The sequence below is a fragment of the Anolis sagrei genome, chromosome 5, assembly GCF_037176765.1.
Source record: "Anolis sagrei isolate rAnoSag1 chromosome 5, rAnoSag1.mat, whole genome shotgun sequence".
Classification (NCBI taxonomy): domain Eukaryota; kingdom Metazoa; phylum Chordata; class Lepidosauria; order Squamata; family Dactyloidae; genus Anolis; species Anolis sagrei.
Window position 1 is genome coordinate 131,216,685 of NC_090025.1, and position 20,963 is coordinate 131,237,647.

Here is a 20,963-nt window from a genome sequence, read left to right on the forward strand (position 1 = left end):
AATTGGTGAAGAAGAGCTGTGTTTTGGCTAACTAGAAGAAAGCTGAACTTTGTTCCAGAACAAAGGACTGCCAAGTTCATGGCTCTTCTGTCATTATAGAGACAAGAGAATATTCAAATTGTTAAAAGTATAGTATACATAAAATTGGGTGAGGTTTACAATCAGGAAAGCTGGTGCACTGCAGGTTACTTTCATAACTTGGAAACAACTAATTAAATCTAATTAGTTGCCCTATCCCCTAGTAAGTCTTATTGAAGTATTTTGTCAGTTAATATGAACTCACTAACAGGGGTAGGAAACAACGTAAAATTAAGGGACCTTCCACAAAGACTTATATTCCCAGAATATCAAGGCAGAAAATCCCATAATATCTATTTTGAACTGGGTTATCTGAGTCCACACTCAGATAATGTGGGATTTCCTGCCTTTATATTCTGGGATATAGGGCTTTGTGGAAGGGCCCTAAATTAGTTGTTTCCCAATTCATTGCCAACTTCCCTGGAAAAAGCTTAACAAATAATTTTCTTTGGAACAGCACTCACTACACTACTGGTACAATGATTACTATAACAGATTTTTCTTTGTTATTTACTACTGGACATGTGCTCAGGAAGATGATGGCTGGCAGGTACTTGGATTGGGAGAAACTGAAGAGAGTAGGGATCAAACCTTAAAAACCAATCCCTACATGCAAATCAGGTGCTAGCATTGATTTTAATAGGCCATGCCTCTTAGTTCTACATGAGCAGGAAGGCAAGAGAAGTTATATCAGTGTACAGGAAAATATTCTGCAAATGCTCAAAGACACTCAGAATAGTTCCAAACAAGAACTGTCCGCTCTCAATTCATCAACTGATATTTGTTAGACATGATTTCTGCTTCTGAATTGATTCTGAGTTCAACTTATGGCAACTCTGAGAACGAGAGACCTCCATGTCATCCCACCATCAACAGATTGTGCTGATTTGGGGCCAGGGTTTCCTTGATTGTGTATCCGTACATAATTTCCAATTCAACTTTTACAGTAGGGATGAACAATATATGGTGTTTGAAGTCTGAGTGAACCACACATATATAGTCAGAAAGGTGAAATATGCAGATCTGTAATAAAACTGAACCTGATGGGTTGTTCATCCCACTTTTTATGACAGGCTTCCCCAACCTGGCAGCTTTCATACAGTACATTACAAAACCCACTATTTCCAGTCATTCGTAGTCCAATACATCTGTAAATTGCCAGGTTGGTGTAGACAGCTTTAAAATGACAACAGAAGTACTTTTAGAGGATCCAATAACATAAAGTGCTAATAATGGCAGTGGCAACAATGTACAGTAGCTAATTATATGTAACTATTATAAAAATTCAGCTAATGTGGCTGGTTCAGTTGTTAACATAAACAACAATGAACTAACCTCCCCATTTCTAACTATCAGCATTAATGAATTAGTTTTGAAATGAAAGAAACCAAGTTCTGCTTACTTTTGTATGGAACTGAGCTGTGTACTTTGTCTGCTTTGTTGGGAAATTCAACTAGCTAGTACATCTGACACCACCACTTCATTTTGGCTGTCAACTGTATCTTCCAATCATGGACTACTGGATTGTGCCCCCAGAAACTCCTCTTAAAATGGAATTTGGCCCTTTAGTAAAAAATGTTCCCCATACCTGCTACTATGGTGTAAGCAATATTATACACAAATACTTGTAATAATAGCACAGGAATTGTGCTGTGGATACATGTTGTGTACAAGGGTAAATATGAGGTTATGACTCAAGATAACACAATCTCCTATATTCTAACTCAGGGCCCTTTCACACTGCTCTTTATTGCCAGATCTGATCCCAGATTATCTGCTATTAACTGGAATATATGAGTTCCCACTGCCAGATAACCTGAGATAAACAGATAATCTGGGATCAGATCCTGAGATAAAGGGACAGCACAGAAGGGTCCTCAGGGAGCTGTGCTGGTGAGTGGGACCAAGTTTAGCCACTCTCCTGCTTGTTCAAATACATCTCCCCATAAAACTAGTTGATGATTGGGGAGTTACAGCATCAGATGTAAAGACAAGAGTTGTAATTAATTAATCAACAGCTAGTTTAAGAATGACAGTGACAAAACAAAATCAGGTACCGATACTAGATGAAAGGTTGCTGTGACCTTTGTGAAATATCAGAGAATAAAATTAACTGGGAATGTTTAATACTGTGGGGGCAGGGATGAAGTAAAACTTGAGGGGATGGGACTATTTCTAGTATCAGCTTCTAAGGAGCTGGCCTTCACTACTCCTCCATGGTTGTCCCTAGATGCCATGTTTATGTGGACATAGAAAGAAAACAATGGGGTACTACCAAAGATAATACAGGGTGAGGCAGAATAACTTCCTTTTTTCAAAACTTAATAAAACCCATTGCATGAATCAGATTTTTTTTAATAATGTAGGCGCATACCTAAAGTTTTGTTTCACGTAGTTTTCAAGATCAAATTAGGTAGGCGACGTTCCCCATTCTCCATACACTAAGTAAACCGATTTTTGGCGTTTGTCATGACTCTTGCCAGCATAGCAGGCGTTATGTTGGCAATTTCTTCCTGGATGTTGGTCTTCAAATCTTGTAGGGTCCTTGGACGGTTCACATAAACATGGGATTTCAAAAAACCCCATAGAAAAATATCACAAGGGGCCAAATCTGGAGAGGGGGCCGGCCACTCCAAATCCACTCGAAAAGTAGGCCTCAACGCTCCTGACTGTTCCAACGCATGATGGCAACTGAACTGTGTCAGGACAAAACTTTATACTCCCGCCTCTCAAACAAGACCACTAGCACTCCGCTACGTCTTCAACCGACTGAATGGCGCACATTTTAAAAAAAGGAAGTTATGCTGCCTCACCCTGTATATAGGCTGCATTAAATACTATTGCATGTTGGACTCCTCTTTCCATAATCAAAGTGCCCCAATATCTATGAGGTACCAGTGTATTCATTAATGTAAAGATGTTTGATTATTCAATGCATGGAATATTTGTAGAGAATTAATTCTGCAGATTTTAGAAGAACTGCAAAACAATTAATACTGTCTAGTCAAATGAAGTAATTTGGTTTTTTAAATCACTGACCAGAGCTATTTAAAACAAAAAAAATCAAAGTAAAATCTTTTGTGCCATGCAGGAAATATGAGTAATAAAAACAGGACTTCCTAAAACTCCCAACAGGTTTTGCCTGAGTTGTATAAATATTGCATCATTTCACATTATCAGATTTGTATTTTAAATAGTACCAAAGAATTACACAAAAGAAAATCTTCTTAAAGAAAATATCCACATGGTTCAGCTCAGGTGTTAGAAGCTGGGGCAGAATATGTTAATGAGGAAGAAGATGAACAGTGGCTCAGCTACATTTGCATATTTGTTGCCAGCCCATCCATGCTGTACAGAGTCTTGGATGCATCATGTGATCTCATGGAGCTGTATCACAAGACATGACCAGCTTCAGCAAATGCGTTGTTGTGCCATCTATAAATCTTAATGCCAGATATAGGGAGGGCTGCACTTCTAAACACAGCATTCTTCACTTTTGGTGATGTTGTGTCATCTGATAATGACATGGCACACTGGGGTGCAAATTATGTCATCATTATCAACAAATACACACAAACAAATACATAAAAACATACTCCCGTCTTACTTTCTGTTTTACATCATTGTACACATATTGCATGCAGTAAGCTTAAGAGAAAATACAAACAAAAGGGAAAAGTTCTGGCAACCACTAGCACACACCTGCTGGAACATTATTTACGTAAAGCAGAACTAAGCAATAACTCAAATCACTGAAGCATAGTGCATACACTTAAGAGTGTATTATGTCCACTTTCTATTTTATAAATGTATATGGTAATGCATCTGCAGTTTTGCATTCTTCCACCACTCCCAGACACACATTTTTAAAACATTTACTTAGGCTAGGGCACCAACATGAATGGATACTAGTCTTCCAAATAAGAATTTAGGACTAAAATATTTAAATGGAAACCTTTCTTTTCTATGAAGAATACCATCACCACCTTAAAATAATTACAGATTCTAAATCATAAACTCTTGGCTCTGTCTAGATTATTAATGAAGATGCTAAAATAGCTCATATTCAATATTTACTGGAAATCACACAACACTTAGGGAGGAAATGAAAATATACTTGCATTTAAGTAATTTCAGGATGGTGTAGTGGTCTGAGCACTGGACTATTTATTTATTTATTTATTTATAACTTTTATATCCCGTTCTTCTCTACCTCCGTGGTGGGACTCAGAATGGTTAACAGCAAAATTCAACACAATACAATAAATAATATAATAAAACTATGACTCTGGAAACTAGAGTTTGATTTCCCATTTGACAATACAAACCCACTGAGGGAATTTGGGTGAATCACTCTCTCAGCCCAAAATTCCCATGATAGGTTCCCTTTGGGACACTATAAATTGGTAATGACTTGAAAGCAAACAAAAATAAAGGTTGCTTACCTGTAACCGTATTTCTTCGAGTGTCTATCCGTGAAATTCACACCTATGGGTTCTCCTGTGCGCATGCGCAGCAATCCGGAACTTCTAGAATTTTAATGAATTTTTAAATGATTATTTTAGAGAATAAAGACAGGCCCTGCCCACTCTCCGCCCCCCCGGTATATCAGCCCCCGCAGGCGTCCCAGAGGTAGTTCCCCTAGCGCCAAATAGAAGTTTAGTGGAGGCATGACAGAGGGGAGGATGGGCGGGTTGTGTGAATTTCACGGATAGACACTCGAAGAAATACGGTTACAGGTAAGCAACCTTTATTTTTTCTTCGTGTCTTCCGTGAAATGCACACCTATGGGTGAATAGCAAGCTACTGACCTGGAGGTGGGTCATGCCACACAGGAAAACAATACGGCTCTGCCGAAGGCTGCATCTTTTTTGGCCAACACATCCAGTTTGTAGTGTGACGCAAACGTGGACGGTGTGGACCATGTTGCCGCTCTACAGATCTGATCAAGCGGAACTCCACGCAAAAAGGCTTGGGATGTGGAGAGTGATCTGGTTGAGTGTGCCACCACGTGAGATGGTGGCTGCTTTCCTGCCAATTGATAGGCTAGTTTGATCGTTGAAACGATCCAGGAGGCTATACCCTGGGAAGAGACAGGGTGCCCCATCATGTCTTTCCTGTATTTTAAAAAGAGTCTTGGGGACTTCCTATGAGGGGATGTCCTATGCAAATAGAATGAAATGGCCCTCTTGACATCTAGAGAATGGAGGGCCACCTCTAGTGGAGACGATGGGTTCGGAAAGAATGCTGGTAATATGATGTCTTGCGACATGTGGAAGTGAGAGACTACTTTAGTTAAGAAGGTGACATCGGTCCGAAGAACAACCTTGTCTTCGTGGAACCTCACATACGGTGGGTCCGATCTGAGGGCTGTGAGTTCACTGGCTCTTTTGGCCGAGGTGATGGCCACCAGGAATGCTGTCTTCCAGGAGAGGTGAGATATGTCATTGGAGGCCATGGGCTCAAAGGGCGGTTTTGACAGCTGGGATAGCACCAGCTCTAGGCTCCATTGTGGGGGAGGGGGGGCGACAGGCGGGTGGATATTCTTGTATCCTCTCAAAAATAATTGAACCAAATGATCTTGAAAAAGGGACGGCAAGCCACATTTTCTTCTAAAGGATGATATAGCAGCTAGGTAGCACTTAACTGAGGAGAGGGAAAAACCCTTATTGGAAAGGTGGACTAGGAAGTCCAACACTATGGGGACGGGGGCTGTGGAAGGGTTGTGTCCAACTGATTTTGCGAATGTAGTGAATAGTGACCACTTATACTCATAAGATTTCGTGGTGGATGGTTTATGAGCGGCGAGGAGTATGCGTGATACTTCCTCCGATAGATTTATTGTGGTCTGATCCTCCATGCCGTTAGGCGGAGTGAGGGGAGGTCTGGGTGGAGAACGAGCCCGTTCTCCACCGTGAGGAGGTCTGGGAAGGGATCGAGATGGAAGTATTCCCTGTTGGAAATTTGGAGGAGCGTGGCAAACCAGTGTTGGCGTGGCCACCAAGGGGCGATCAGAATGCAATCCGATTTGTCTTGCATTATCTTGGCTATGACAGGGGATAGGAGAGGGAGGGGTGGAAACATGTAGATGAGGTTCATTGTCCACCGGAAAAGGAATGCGTCTCCGAGACAACCTGGGGATACGTGAGGGGGGAGTCTTGCGCAGTATGTTGGGCATTGAGTGTTTACTGGGGATGCGAAGAGATCTATTGTGGGCATCCCCCATTTGTGTGTGATGGCTTGGAATTGGGATCTGTGGAGGCGCCATTCGTGGTTGTTCTTTGATGTTCTGCTTAGAGAGTCTGCCAATGTGTTGTCCTGGCCCGGTAGGTGGATGGCCGAGAGGAGGATGTTTCTCTGAATGCACCATTCCCAGATGCGAGTTGAGATTGATGTCAGTATTTGGGAACGAGTTCCCCCCTGTTTGTTGATGTAATATTTGACTGCGGTGTTGTCTGTTACTATTTGGACTATATGGTTGGAGGTGATACGGGCGAAGGCTCGAAGGGCCTTCTCCACTGCCATCATTTCCAGTGCATTTATGTGAAGGCGGCGCTCCTGGGGGAGCCAGTGACCGCTGACTTTGAATCCCTTGAGATGTGCTCCCCAGCCTGAGTTGGAAGCGTCTGTTGTCAGGGACATGGACGGGTGTGGTAGAATGAATGGCATGCCTAGGCGGACATTGAGTGCTCTTGTCCACCATGTGAGGGAGTGTAGCACCGTGTGTGGGGGGTATAGGATCCGGGACTGTGGATCGCGGAGGGGGTCGAACGTTCTGATGAACCAGTTCTGCAGCGGCCTCATCCGAAGCCGGGCAAAGGGGGTCACACTGGTGGTAGATGCCATATGGCCAAGTATAGATTGGATAGCCCAAGCTGAGGCTTGTTGTGCTTGGATGAGTGAAAAGATAGCGTGTTGAAGTTTCAAGAAGCGGTCCTCTGGGAGGAAGGCTCTTTGGAGTGTGGAGTCTATGATGGCTCCTATGAATTGGATGCGTTGAGTTGGTTGAAGATGAGATTTTTCGTGGTTCACCACTAGGCCGAGATCCTGCAAAAGAGATAAGGTGTAATGAATATCTGTGCATAATTGAGACTTTGAAGTTGAGGCCAACATCCAGTCATCCAGGTACGGAAAGACTGTTATGCCTTGTTGTCGGAGGTGAGCGGCGATGACCGCCATGCATTTAGTAAACACCCTGGGGGCGGTAGACAAACCAAAGGGTAGGGAATTAAACGAAAAATGGTAATTCTGGACCGTAAAGGTAAGAAACCTTCGGTGGGAGTGTCTGATTGAGATATGGAAGTATGCATCCCGTAGGTCAATCGTTGCTAACCATGCCCCTTCGGGAATGAAGGGAAGGATGTTAGGAAGAGTGACCATGCGAAATTTGCGTGGGGAGATAAAGGTGTTGAGCTTACGGAGGTCCAAAATGGGCCGTAGTCCGCCATCTTTCTTGTCTATGAGAAAATACCGAGAATAAAAGCAGGTGCTAGATGTGTGTGACGGTATGGAGGAGATTGCTCCTTTAATGAGCAAGGAGTGAACCTCGTCCCATATGGTCTGGGAGGGTTGTGTGATAATGATCTTCCCAACGGGTGGGTAGTTCTTAAACTCAATTGCATAACCTCTATCAATTATATCAAGGACCCAAGTGTCCGTGGTTATGGATTGCCACTGTGGGAGGAAGGAATGTAGTCTATTGAGGTAAGTGAGGTGGTGGGCTGGGGAAGGGGGAATGGGTATACTAGAAACGTCGTCTGTTGTTGTTTGGGGGTCTGGTACCACGGTACTGACCTCTTGCGGGGAGTGGAGGGCGTCTCGTGGCTGCAGTGGGCGCATATGGTCGCTGTCGTCCTCTGTAGAATGAGGTGTTGTAAGGTTTGTTGTAATAGTGGGGGCGAAAATAGTAGGAGCCCCAGCGCTGCCGTTGGTAAGTGTACGGTTGTTGGTCATATTTGTACACTGTTTGCTTCATCTCGTGAGAGTGTTTAAGCTGTGAGTCAGTCTCAGGGTTAAATAGACCTGCCTCATCCATAGGGAGATTCTCAATGAGAGAACGTTGAGATTGAGAGAGGATAGCAGCTCTAAGCCATGCATGACGGCGAAGGGCTACTGATCCTGCAATTAGTTTTCCAGAATTATCAGCAGTGTTTCTTGCAAGGTCTTTTTGCAGTTTGGCTAAGAGAAGGGCTTCTTGTTGATAGGCCTTAGCCATTAGTTGTTCAGCTGGTGGTAAGAGTTCTAAGTAAGGGGATATCTTGTTCCAGAGTAAGGTCTGGTAAACACTCATATAAACCCCATAATGGGCCATGCGTGCGAAAAGGAACGCTGAGGAGTAGAATTTTTTAGCCATAGTATCTAGTTTTCTCCCTTCTTTGTCAGAGGGAGATGTCTGGTTAGTTTGGGTAGGTTTTGGTTGAGCATCGGTCACCACGGAGTTTGCCTTAGGCATCTTAGCGAGCCATGAGGCTGTGGAAAGATCAATACGGTATAAATTTTCTGCTCTTTTAGGGGTTGCTGGGACCAAGGCTGGGGCAACTCCTGTATTTTTTAGGATTTTCAAGAGAAATGGAAGTGTGGGCAACACAGTGGATGTAGGCGTTTGTTGTTCAGTGGATGTAAAGCATGGATCTGATACAGTATCTGAAGGTTCAGGAGTGGTGAGGTTTAAGGCTTTGGCAAGCCTTATTAGCAGAGCTGAGAAATTTTTAAAATCTTCCAAATGTTGGGGAGACGGGTCAGGGTCTGGTTGGGGGTCTTGAATGACTGGTGTGTCACTCGTGGCCTCCAAATCAATTGTGTCTGTTTCAATTTGGTGAGGCATAGCCGGTTCTAAGTTGAAAACCTGTGGATCCATGTCTCCCTGGGGGTCTGGGGGCCGAGAGAGTGTAGCTGAAGGAGGTTCGCGAGGGGGTTGGGGAAAGTTTGGGTCAGAGTAATAAGGAGGGTGCATCCCCTTGAATGAGCCAGGGGGGGGGGGGGTAGTAGAAAGGATAAACTGGGAAGGGAGGAGGGGGAGGGTACATATGGTAAGGGTATTCTTGGTATCCATAAGGCTGCTGGTGGGAAGGAGGCACTGTGCGTGCCTTTTTGGGAGGAGGAAGAGAAGGAGTTGTAGTTTGGCGTGGATCCGGGGATGGAGAGCGGCGGCGGCGCCCGCTGGGGTGCGCAGAGGCGCTGGGCCGAGCCGAGGAAGGTGACTCCTCTGGTTCCGGGGATTGGGGAGGGCTGAGTGAAGGAGGAGGTGAGTCCTGAGAGGGTGGGAGAGGCGGGGGGGAGAGGGAAGCGTCCGGAGGAGGCTGCGGTTCCAGCTCCATGTGTGGAGCCAGGAGCTCGAGGGGAGGGAGATGGGAGGGGTCTTCCATGTGGAGGAGGGAGGGGAGCGGTTCCTGGAGCTGCACAGTGGAACCGGGGAGAAAAGGCACAGACTGCAATACAGGGGGACTCAAGGGCTGTGTGCCAGTGAGTTGCCGTCCCTTTTTTTGTTTGTTTGACTTTTCTTTTGTTTTTGAAGACCTCGTGGTCTGCTTAGTTGATTTTGCTTTCTTTTTCTGCGGCTCCACAGTGGGAGAGCCCGCCTGATCTCCATCCCGCCTATCCCCAACGCGTGGGGAGGGAGGCTGGGAGGTATTTTGAACGGGGGAGGATTGGGAGGGAGCGGGAGGAGCTTGCGGGGCCAGGGCCCGCTCATATAAAAGAGCTTTTAATCTGGCATCCCTGCCTTTGCGAGCTCTGGAAGTGAAGCTCAGGCAAATTTCACAAGTCTGGAGATTGTGGGTCTCTCCCAGACATAGGAGGCATTTAGAGTGTTTGTCTGCCTCAGGGAGGTTAGTCCCGCAGGATGAACAATTTTTAAAACAGAGGGAAGACATCTAGCCTGATAGAATAGTCGTCAGCCGGTCCGTGGTCAGGGAAGGAGAGGTCTGGTAGTCGAAGAGAGTCCTGGTCAAAAGCCAATAGAGTCCGAAAAGAAGAAGGAGAAGTCCTGACGATGCTGCCTGTTTGGCGCGGAAAAAGGAACTACCTCTGGGACGCCTGCGGGGGCTGATATACCGGGGGGGCGGAGAGTGGGCGGGGCCTGTCTTTATTCTCTAAAATAATCATTTAAAAATTCATTAAAATTCTAGAAGTTCCGGATTGCTGCGCATGCGCACAGGAGAACCCATAGGTGTGCATTTCACGGAAGACACGAAGAAAAAACAGTGTGGTTCACTTCAATAACAACACAAGAATTAGTTTAAATCCCACCTATCAAGGAGTAAACTGCAAGCTAGCAGTTTTATTTCTCAGTAACTATGTATATGATTGACCTATACATTGTTCCAGGTGGACAGAGGTTCACTTTCAATTCCCAAAAGCTCAAGTCAGCATGCTCAATCGTTTGAAATATAGTTAAAACAACATCTGCAAACCAAATTTGGGAAATATTTACTGATCAAACTAACCCCAGTGGAGATGTTCAAAACAGGGTGTGCATATCATTTAGTATGGACTAGTTTTGTTACTATGACATAAACAACTTCAATCTGATTTTAATAAAAGCACCTTAATGCTAGAATTGCACACACACTAATTTGGGAGCCAGTTACTTAAATCCAGTAGTCACTGTGGACTATAGTAGACCAAATAAATAAAAAACCTGAAATCAATCTTAAATTATCCACTTTGCATTGATTTAATGGATTCACTTTAGTTTGGACTAATTGGATTTCAGCCAATACTTTCTGTAAAAAGTCCTCTGTTCACAAATGTGTGTACACTGAAACTTTACATCTGCCAACTGCTAGTCTTCTGCTCAGATTCCGGTCAAGTTTGATCACACTTTTAGCAACAAAACAAAGCCCAATAACACCAACATTATTTTAGTACAGAAACAAGATTTGTCTAAATAAGGCCAGAAATATGTGAAAACACTGCACTTTTAACAATACATGCATAATTGCAATTTTGACAGAATAGCACTTAGTACAATGTGACATTCTTACAATATTTCTTCCAACAGCATTGCCGACATTCCTAATTTATCTGCAGAAGCATTCAGAGAATTCGTGTAACACCACATTGACAAAGATTCCCTTAAAATCACAAATATTTTGGATTCAAACCACATCTTATCTACTATATTATTCCAAGATAGTCCTATAATTTTTGTGTGCCAAGGGTAAATTTATGAACATCACATTATATTTAAGCCAGCTTTAAGACCCATTAGCTGATTGCAGGTGTATTGCTCTTCTCCCAGATTATACTGTTTAAATTAACATGAAATCCAGATGGCACACTGGAAATGAAGGAGCAAGCATCCAGCTCTTTTGGTAAGAGGTGGTTAAAGCTACTTTCACACACACCCACTCCTGATTTTTGTACCTACCAGGCAATATGTAATACACACCAGTTGCATTTCTAAGGAGTAAGTAGCTTGTTATCTCATCAAGAGTCCTGATAAGAAAACTGCAAAGAGATGTTTCCACCTGCAAAAAGGCTGAAGAAATTACTCCCTCTGGGCACTGGGTTGTCTCAAAAAATAGATATATAAGTGCGTGTTGATGCAATCACCTCCTTACAGCCCTCCCAGTGCTTTCTTTGCCAGCCTTGTGGTGAGTTAGTAGTGTTGCCAATGCTGCTGGTGCTTCCACTAACATCAGGCTGACTCAGATTGTGGGTCACCAAACTTCTTTGCAAGCAAGCTCCTGTTGTACTGCCTCCAGCCACTTCAGTTCTTCCTCATCGGCTCTACTCCGCCCAAAATGAGGGAGTCACTCCTGAATCATCCAAGAGTTCATTTCAATCATCTCTTAGAAAAGGGATTTGGCACATTCCCGTAAGAGCAGCATGCCTCCCCAGGGACAACTCTACTACGACTACTACATGCATCGATTTCTGATGACTCTTTCTGGATCCAGGTCAATCACGAATCAAGGCAGACCCCACATTAAGACCACAAGCATGGAAATCTTGAATGTAGTTGGAAAGAAGAAACAGGTGTGCAGAAGCTTTGAACACAGTTTGACACTGCTTTAACTGCCACGGTTCAAGGCTATGAATAATGGCAGTAATAATTTGTTGAGGCACCAGCACTCTGTAGAAGAGAAGGCTAAAGACCTTGTAAGACTACAAATTCCAGGATTCCATACCATTGAATCATAACAGTCAAGAATGGTGTCAAACTGCAGTAGTGTAGAGATGCACCAGTTATTTCGGAGATCCCAATGGCACAATAGGTTAAACCCTTATGCTGGCAAAACTTCTGACTGAAAGGTCAGCGGATTGAATTTGGGAGTACGGTGAGTTCCTGTCTGTCAGCTCCAGCTTCTCATTAGAAGCTTCCCACAGGATGGTAACACATCCACGTGTCCCTTGTGCAACGTCCTTGGAGACAGCCAATTCTCTCACACCAGAAGCAACTTGCAGTTTAAGTCACTTCTGACATAAGAAAACACGCACACACAGTTGTTTCCAGAGAAGCAGAGGCAGGGATGACAGGTGATGAGTAAGAAGCATTATATATACACCTTCAGAGGCACTATGTCACATGTTTTGGGTAAAACTGTGTTTCAGCCTTTCCCAAGCATGCTACCCTGCTCCTGGAAAGCATTTTATTATGTTTATGTTTGTTTATACCCCATTTGTTCATACCCCTTTATGTTTGTTTATACCCTCAGAGGTTGTGAGGTTTGTTAAAAAAAAAGTGAAGTGGGGTTTATATATCTGTGGAATGTCCAGGGCGGAAGAAAGAACTCTTGTCTGTTTGAGACAAGTGTGAATGTTGCAATTGATCACCTTGATTAGCATTGAATGCTTTCAGCTTCAAAGCTTGGCTGCTTCCTGCCTGGGGGGATCTTGATTGTTCCTTGTCTGGAATTCCCAATTTTCTGAGTGTTCAATGTATTGTCGAAGGCTTTCATGGCTGGAATCACTAGGTTCTTGTGGGTTTTTTCGGGCTATAGAGCCATGTTCTAGAGGCATTTCTCCTGACGGAGAAATGCCTCTAGAACACGGCTCTATAGCCCGAAAAAACCCACAAGAACCTTTCTGAGTGTTGTTCTTTATTTACTATCCCAATTTTAGAGTTTCTGAAATACTGGCAGACAGATTTTGTTGATTTTCAATCAGGGCCAGCTAATCACCTCCCAACAAAGGAGTCCTCCAGGCAGGAAGCAGCCAAGCTTTGAATCTGAAAGGCCATTCAATGCTAATCAAGGTGATCAATTGCAGCATTCACACTTGCCTCAAGCAGGCAAGAGTTCTTTCTCCCACTTTGGACATTTCCCCAGGCAGGAAATAGCCAAGCTTTGAAGCTGAAAGACTATTCAATGCTAATCAAGGTGATCAATTGCACCATTCACACTTGCCTCAAGCAGGCAAGAATTCTTTCTCCCACCCTGGACATTCCACAGATATATAAACCCCACTTGCCTAGTTTCCTAAAAAACTCACAATCTCTGAGGATGCCTGCCATAGATGTGGGCGAAACATCAGAAGAAAATGCTTCTGGAACATGGCCATACAGCCCGGAAAACTCACAGAAACCTGGAAATTGGTTAACTTTTGAGGAGAGGCTACCTGGCTATCGTGCAACTTGGCAACCTCACTTGTTAATCCAATACACATCCAAGGATAGGAAAGCACTCTGCACATGCTCAACCTCCCTCTCTGTTGCTATCATTACCGCCACATAAGGAATGACCCTTGGCATAGAGGGAAGGATCCATGAGGCTGGGCCCTGCTGAGTCTAGGCAGGTCTCCAAAAAAGCGGTGGCAGCCAAATTCCAGGCACTTGGTTTCCTTTACGAAAAGCAGCAACCCTCCTTGATCAACAACATTTGAAAAGACAAAACCCAACCATCGCCACCACCCTGAAGGGAAAAATATCAACACACACATGCATACACATACTCCCTTCAAAAATATATATAGGAGGAATAATGCCTCCATGGTTGTCTTGATAAAGCTATAATTGAAGTCTTGGGGGAGATAAAGTGGGATCTAAATAAAATAATAATAATAATAATAATAATAATAATAATAATATGTATTTAGTAGGAGAAATAATGCCTCCATGGTTGTCTTGATAAGGCTATAGTTGAAGTTGCTTTGAGCCCCTCTTGGGGGAGATAAAGTGGGGTCTAAATAATAATAATAATAATAATTATTATTATTATTTAGTAGGAGGAATAATGCCTCCATGGTTGTCTTGATAAGGCTATAACTGAAGTCACTTTGAGTCCCTTTTGGGGGAGATAAAATGGGGTCTAAATAATAATAATAATAATGATAATAATATGTAGTTAGTAGGAGGAATAATTCCTCCATAGTTGTCTTGACATGGCTATAATTGAAGTTGCTTTGAGTCCCTCTTGGGGGAGAAAAGGTGGGGTCTAAATAAATATATTATTATTATTATTATTATTTAGATTTATAATTAGATTATAATTTAGATTCTCACCTAAACTTGGGAAATGTTTAGCGCGTTTGGTGGGGACACGGGACAGGGCCTTTTCTGTGGCGGCCCCCCGACTCTGGAACGCCCTCCCAAAGGATCTCAGACAGGCCCCCACTCTGGCCGTTTTCAGAAGGAATTTAAAAACTTGGCTGTTCCGTTGTGCCTTCCCAGACTAGGAACCCCCACCCCAAGTCCTAGTAGCACTTTAGCATAACTAACTGTCGCTGCACACCACACTTTTAATCTTACGTGCCTCCTGCCATTTCAGCACTTTTAACCCTTGTGCCCCAGTGCGCCGGCTGAACCAGTTTTAATAAGGTCTTGATGTACTGTCATTGTCGTTATTTTTGCTTATTATCTGATTTGCTTAGTTATTGTGGAGTTATGTTATTTTGTTTATTGTTTTGATTTGCTGTTATTGTGATGTTACGTTTTACTGTACTGTGTTTTGAGGCTTCGGCCTGTGTAAGCCGCATCGAGTCCTCCGGGAGATGCTAGCGGGGTACAAATAAAGTTAATAATAATAATAATAATAATAAATGTCAGAGGTGAGATCCAATACAACAGCCAACGCAGTGATCTTGTTTGCTGTGTACTAATCTTTTTGTCTTCCAAATCCTGATAATTCACCTGGATGTTGGCCTGAATGCTTTCAGATAGCCTTAGGAATGAAAGGAGGCGCCTCCACCTGCCTTCAGCAGCCAGGTTTCATTTACACAAAGGAGGGATTCCCACCTAAATGTTTTCGAACGGGCATGGGCCAACTTTGGCCCTCCAGGTGTTTTGGACTTCAACTCCCAGGAATGGTGGGAGTTGAAGTTCAAAACACCTGGAGGGCCAAAGTTGGCCCATGCCCGTTTTAGATGAACCTCCCGATGGCAAGAGCTTCCTCTGGAGGTTGTGAAGCAGAGGCAAGGATGGCTATCTGCCGGGAGGGCTTTGATTGCATTTTCCAGGGAGGGCTGGACAGGACGGCTTTTGGGGCGCCTCCCAACGCAAGGGAATTGAATCAGGAGACGAACTCCGCACGGTTCAACAAAACCCAACCATGTGTACGCCACTAACTTCTGGGAATAAGGCATAAAGGCGCTGGAACAAGTGGCACTGGCAGCCTGGATGCCTCTCCCTCTTCCCTTCCCTTTCCCGGCTTGATTACCTTGATTGCTGGAGGCGAGGCGTCTCGGTTCAGCCGCCACGCACGGGGATGCCTTGGCTTCAGCTCCCGCCACGGAGCCCTCGCTTTCCACGCCTGGCGAGGAAGGAGGGAAGGAAGGAGGGAGGGAGCCACCTGGAGGGAGGAGGCGCCTGGCGACACAGGGAAGGAGGGCGGGCGGGCTGGCTGGCGGGGCTCTCTCTCTCTCACTCACTCTCTCTCTGCCGCGATGGTGGCGGCTCCCAGCGGCCAAGGGGCTGCCCCTCCTTCTCTTCGCCTCCCCAGTCGCTCCTCCTGACCTGCCCGTGACTCACGAACCGGAGGGAAGCGAAAGGAGGCGCGAAGACAGCACAGCAGGCGTTGAGTGGACCTGCCCGCCTCCCCAGAAAGCCTACGGTGGCCACACAAGGAAGGAGTTCCCGCAGTCACTGCTACTGACCCGCCTCTTCTCTCTCCCACAGAGGCTGGGTCTTCTATAAATGCCGCGATCCCCTTCATACAGTTTCTCATGTTGTGGGGAACCATACAATTATTCTCGTTGCTACTTCATAATAGTCACTGTTATGAAGCGTCGTGTAAATAATGTAAGTTGGCTAAAGCTCAGGAATGGGCAAACCCAGGCCCTTGGGTTTTTTTTCTCAGACCCTCCCCCCCCCCCCCTCACACATACACACACACACCATCCTATCATTCCTTCTCTTTCCTTCCTCCTTTTCTCTCTCCCTCTGTCACTCTCCCACCATCCTATCATTCCTTCTCTTTCCTTCCTCTTCTCTCTCTCTCTCTCTCTCTCACAAACACACACAATCCTATCATTCCTTCTCTTTCCTTCCTCCTTCTGTCTCTCACCATCCTATCATTCCTTCTCTTTCCTTCCTCTTTTCTCTCTCTTTCTCTCACCATCCTACAATTCCTTCTTTCCTTCCTCCTTCTCTCTCTCCTTCTGTCACTCTCTCACCATCCTATCATTCCTTCTCTTTCCTTCCTCCTTCTCTCTCTCTCTCACCATCCTATCATTCCTTCTCTTTCATTCCTCCTTCCCTCTCTCTTTCTCCCCACTTCCTTCCCTTTCAAGCTTTCGTCCTTCTTTGCTCCCTCTTTCCCTTTCTCCTTCCTTCCTTTTTTGTCTTTTTTCCCTTCTCTCTTTCCTTCCTCCCTTCCCTCGTTCTCCCTCCCTCCCCCATTCCCTTTCACCCTTTTGTCCTTCCTTCCTTCTCTCTTTCTTTCCTCCTTCCCTTCCTTGCACTCATCTCTTCCTCCCTTCTCTTTTTCCTTCCTTCCTTCCTTCCTTCCTTCCTTCCTTCCTTCCTTCTTTCTATCCATCCATCCATCCATCCTTCCCCTCCATCTTTTGATCCTTCTTTCCCTTTTGTCTTTCCATCTGTTTCTCTTTCCTCCTTCCCTCCATTCTCTTCCACCTTTTCATCCTTCTCTTCTACCCTTCTCTTTTACCTTCCTGCCTTCCATCCTTCCCCTCCAGCATTTCGTCCTTCCTTCCCTTTTATCTTTCCTTCCTTCTTTCTTTCATCCCTTCCCTCTTTCTCCTTCCCTCCATTCCCTTCCACGTTTTCGCCCTTCCTTTTCTTTTTCCTTCCTTCTCTTTCCTTCCACCTTCCATTCCTCCTTCCATCCTTCTCTTCCTTCTTTTTCCTTCCTTCCATCCTTCCCCTCCACCCTTTGTTCTTCCTTTCTTCCCTTTTGTCTTTCCTTCCTTCTCTCTTTCCTTCCTTCCCTCTTTCTCATTCACTCCATTCCCTTCCACCCTTTCATCCTTCCTTCTCTCTTTCCTTCCTCCTTCCCTCCCTCCCTCCTTCTCTTGTCTTCCTCCCTTCTTTTTCCTTCCTGCTCCCTCCCTCCCTTCATCTTTCCCCTTCACCCTTTTGTTCTTCCTTCCTTCTTTTTCTCCCTTTTGTCTTTCCTTCCTTCTCTCTTTCCTTCCTCCCTTCCCTCTTTCGCCTTCCTTCAAATAGTGTTATCCTTTATCTGAAATGCTTGGGACCAGACAAATTTGTGGTTATTATTATTATTATTATTATTATTATTATTATCATTCCCATTATTATTATTACTACTACTATTTGCAGTTTGACTCCACTTTAATTGCCCTGGCTCTATGCTATGAAATCCTGGGAGTCGTAGTGTTGTGTGGCACCAGCTCTCATTGGAAGAGAAGGCTAAAGACTTTGTAAAACTGCAGCTCCCAGGTGCCAAATTATGTTAATCTTACAGTGTAGATGCACCCATCGAGTCACCATGGAGTGCCTAGAAATTTGTTAAGTCCCATATTTGAATTTGTATTATGAAAACATGAAGTTCTTGGTTGCCTTAGAGAGCAAAAGAGTTTTTTTGCATTGCAGGTCACTGGTATAGCCTTCTTTCCAATCATCCATCTATCCATTCATCTATCCACCCATCTATCAAATAATATGAAATATAACCTGATGAGACACCATTGTCATGCATATGGTTTTTAAATGTTTATTTATGGTTTTTAAATGTGTATTTATGTTTATGTTATATATTATTTATGTTTAATATGTTATATATAAGTTTAATTGCTGTTGATTTAATGCTGTTTTTGATTTGTTGAAAACTGCTTTGGGTCTTTTTGGGGAGAAAAGCGGGATATAAAGAATTATTATTATTATTATTATTATTATTATTATTATTGTCTGATATGCAGGATGTATTTTCATTCACTGAACCACATTTGGCATAAATACCTGATATGCCCAAATTTGAATACTGGTGGGGTTGGGGGGGGGGGGAGTTATTGATTTGTTTCATTTGGGAGTTGTAGTTGTTGGGATTTAGAGTTCACCTACAACCAAAGAGCATTCTGAACTCCACCAATGATGGAATTGAACCAAACTTGGCAGACAGAAATCCCATGGCCAACAGAACATACTGGAAGGGTTTGTTGGGCATTGACCTTTAGTTTTTGGAGTTGTTGTTCACCCACATCAAGAGAGCACTGTGGACTCAGACAGTGATAGATCCGGACCAAACTTGGCACAAATTCTCAATATGCCCAAATGTGAACTCTGGTGGAGTTTGGGAAAATAGACCTTTGACATTTGGGAGTTGTAGTTGATGAGATTTATAGTTAATCGACAATCAAAGAGCATTCTGAGCCCCACCAATGATAGAATTGGGCCAAACTTTGAAGGGGGTGACTCGAGCCTCCCTCCAGCCTCATACGCTCTCCCTTGCCTGCAAATGCGCACAATGCTGCCATGCTCCAAGCATGCCTGCTCTCCCCTCCCTGGTTGGAGTCTCAGAAACAGCTTTCCCCTTGGCTGAGAGGCTAGCTGAGAGGCTGGCCAATCACAGCAGGAGGAAGGATTTTGGTGGGAAGATTCACTAACTGTTTCCAAAAGGAAGAGAAGGACAAGCAGATAGATCTTCAGCCTCCTCTGCCAAAGGGGTTCTTAAGACCATCAGAAATATATGTTTTCTGATGGGCTTTGGAAACCCTTCTGAAACCCCCTTGTGACCTCCATCAGGGTTCCTGACCCCCAAGTTGAGAAGTGCTGCTCTACACTGTTGTATATGCCAGGGTCTGATCCTATAATTATCTGCTTTAAACTGGATTCTATGAGTCTACACCACCACATAATCTGAGATCAGTTCCTGGAATATCCCACAGTGTTGATCCAAACCTAAACTAAATGAAATGCCACTTGTTATACAAATAAAGGGTTGCACTTCCTTATAGGGAAACACCTGGGCCATTTGAGAAAGATGCACTTTCACTTTGCCTCTAGTTCCATCTACACTGCTATATAATCCAGTTTTTGGATTCAGGTGATCTGCTTTGGACTGAATTATATGAATCTACACTGCCTCCTCATCCAGTTCAAAGCAGATGATTCAGAAACTTGATTCCAGGCAGTCCTCAAGTTGGCAACAAAATAGGTTCTGCGGGTTTGTCCTTAAAAACTGAATTTGGATGTAAGTCAGAACTATAATATCCCCTTCACTTTTCTTTTAGCTCCAATCTTTAGGAGCAACATATTCTAAATAAAAATAAGTCTAATCGTGTCTGACTCCGAGGTGTGTTGCAGAAGCTGGGGCTAACAGTGGGAGATCACCCCGCTCTCCGGATTCAAACCACCGACCTTTCAGTCAGCAAGTTTAACAGCTTAGTGAACGGGGGAGGGGGCTCCAAAACTCTCTCTCTCTCTAATATATCTCCTTGTTTTTGCACACACACACACACACATTCTTATTCCAATCACTTTGGATAGCATAGGGAAGGGTTAACACCTTTGCTTTGCTGTCTGTGTCAGCAGATTTCACCTCACTTTCTGCCCCTGTGAATACGATTTTGCAAAATTTGGCTTGTTGTGGAAACAAAGATTGGCGATAAAGCATTGGAGACACCTTTCCCCCCATTATAACTCTTTTCAAGAGTTAATTTCCCTTCCGTGAGGTAGATTTCTCTCACTTTCTGCTGTCTCACCCCCTCCCCCACATTTGTAACTCAGGGAGTGCCTGTGAAATGGCAGTGTGGATCCAGCCTCCCTCTCCACCAGTCCCTCAGGTGCTTGCCTTCCTGAGAGATCTTGGCTCGACCTGCCTGCGGACTGAGGCATCTCACTCCCCAGAAGCCCATGGTGGCTGGCTACCCAAGGAAGAGTTTCCTTCTGTCACTTGATGACTGGCATTTCATTTTCCTCAGAGAGGCAGCTGGCAGGGAATTGAGCTTTTGTTATAATTAAGAAAAATGACGTGCCACTCATCAAATAAAGAAGACCGCACTTCCCTATAAGGAAATAGTTGGGGCTGCATCTATACTGCCATATAATGCAGTTTCAGAATGTAGATTAACAGATGCCTTGAACTGGATTACAGGAATGCCATATAATCATGTTCAGTGCAAGTTGATCTATACAGTAGAGTCTCGCTTAGCCAACATAAATGTGCCGGAAGAATGTTGGCTAAGTGAAAATGTTGGATAATAAGGAGGGGCTAAGGAAAAGCTTAGGTAAAGGTTTTCCCCTAGCATTAAGTCCAGTTGTGTCCGACTCTGGGGGTTGGTCCTCATCTCCATTTCTAAGCCTAAGAGCTGGCATTGTCCGTAGACACCTCCAAGGTCATGTGGCCAACATGACTTCATGGAGCGCTGTTACCTTCCCGCCAGAGTGGTACCTATTGATCTACTCACTTTTGCATGTTTTTGAACTATTAAACATCAAATTACATTATGATTTTACAAATTAAGCAGCAAAACATCATGCTTTACAACAAATCGACAGAAGAAGCAGTTCAATACACAGCAACTTT

General features: G+C 44.1%; 1 protein-coding gene across 3 annotated transcripts in view; it reads right to left on the reverse strand.

Moving 5' to 3' along the window:
• Nucleotides 1–16,047, reverse strand: part of MET (MET proto-oncogene, receptor tyrosine kinase) — a 132,550-nt gene extending 116,503 nt beyond the window's left edge. The window contains exons 1-2 of one of the 3 annotated variants that reach the window (XM_060777687.2): nucleotides 15,678–16,047; nucleotides 11,450–11,549 (exon numbers count right to left, since the gene is read on the reverse strand). The gene's annotated coding sequence lies outside the window, so the exon portion shown is untranslated. Of the gene's footprint in view, nucleotides 1–11,449; nucleotides 11,550–11,634; nucleotides 11,832–15,677 lie in introns of those variants that run through there. The other 2 variants (XM_060777688.2, XM_060777689.2) reach the window with 2 other exon arrangements.
• Nucleotides 16,048–20,963: the final 4,916 nt, after the last annotated feature.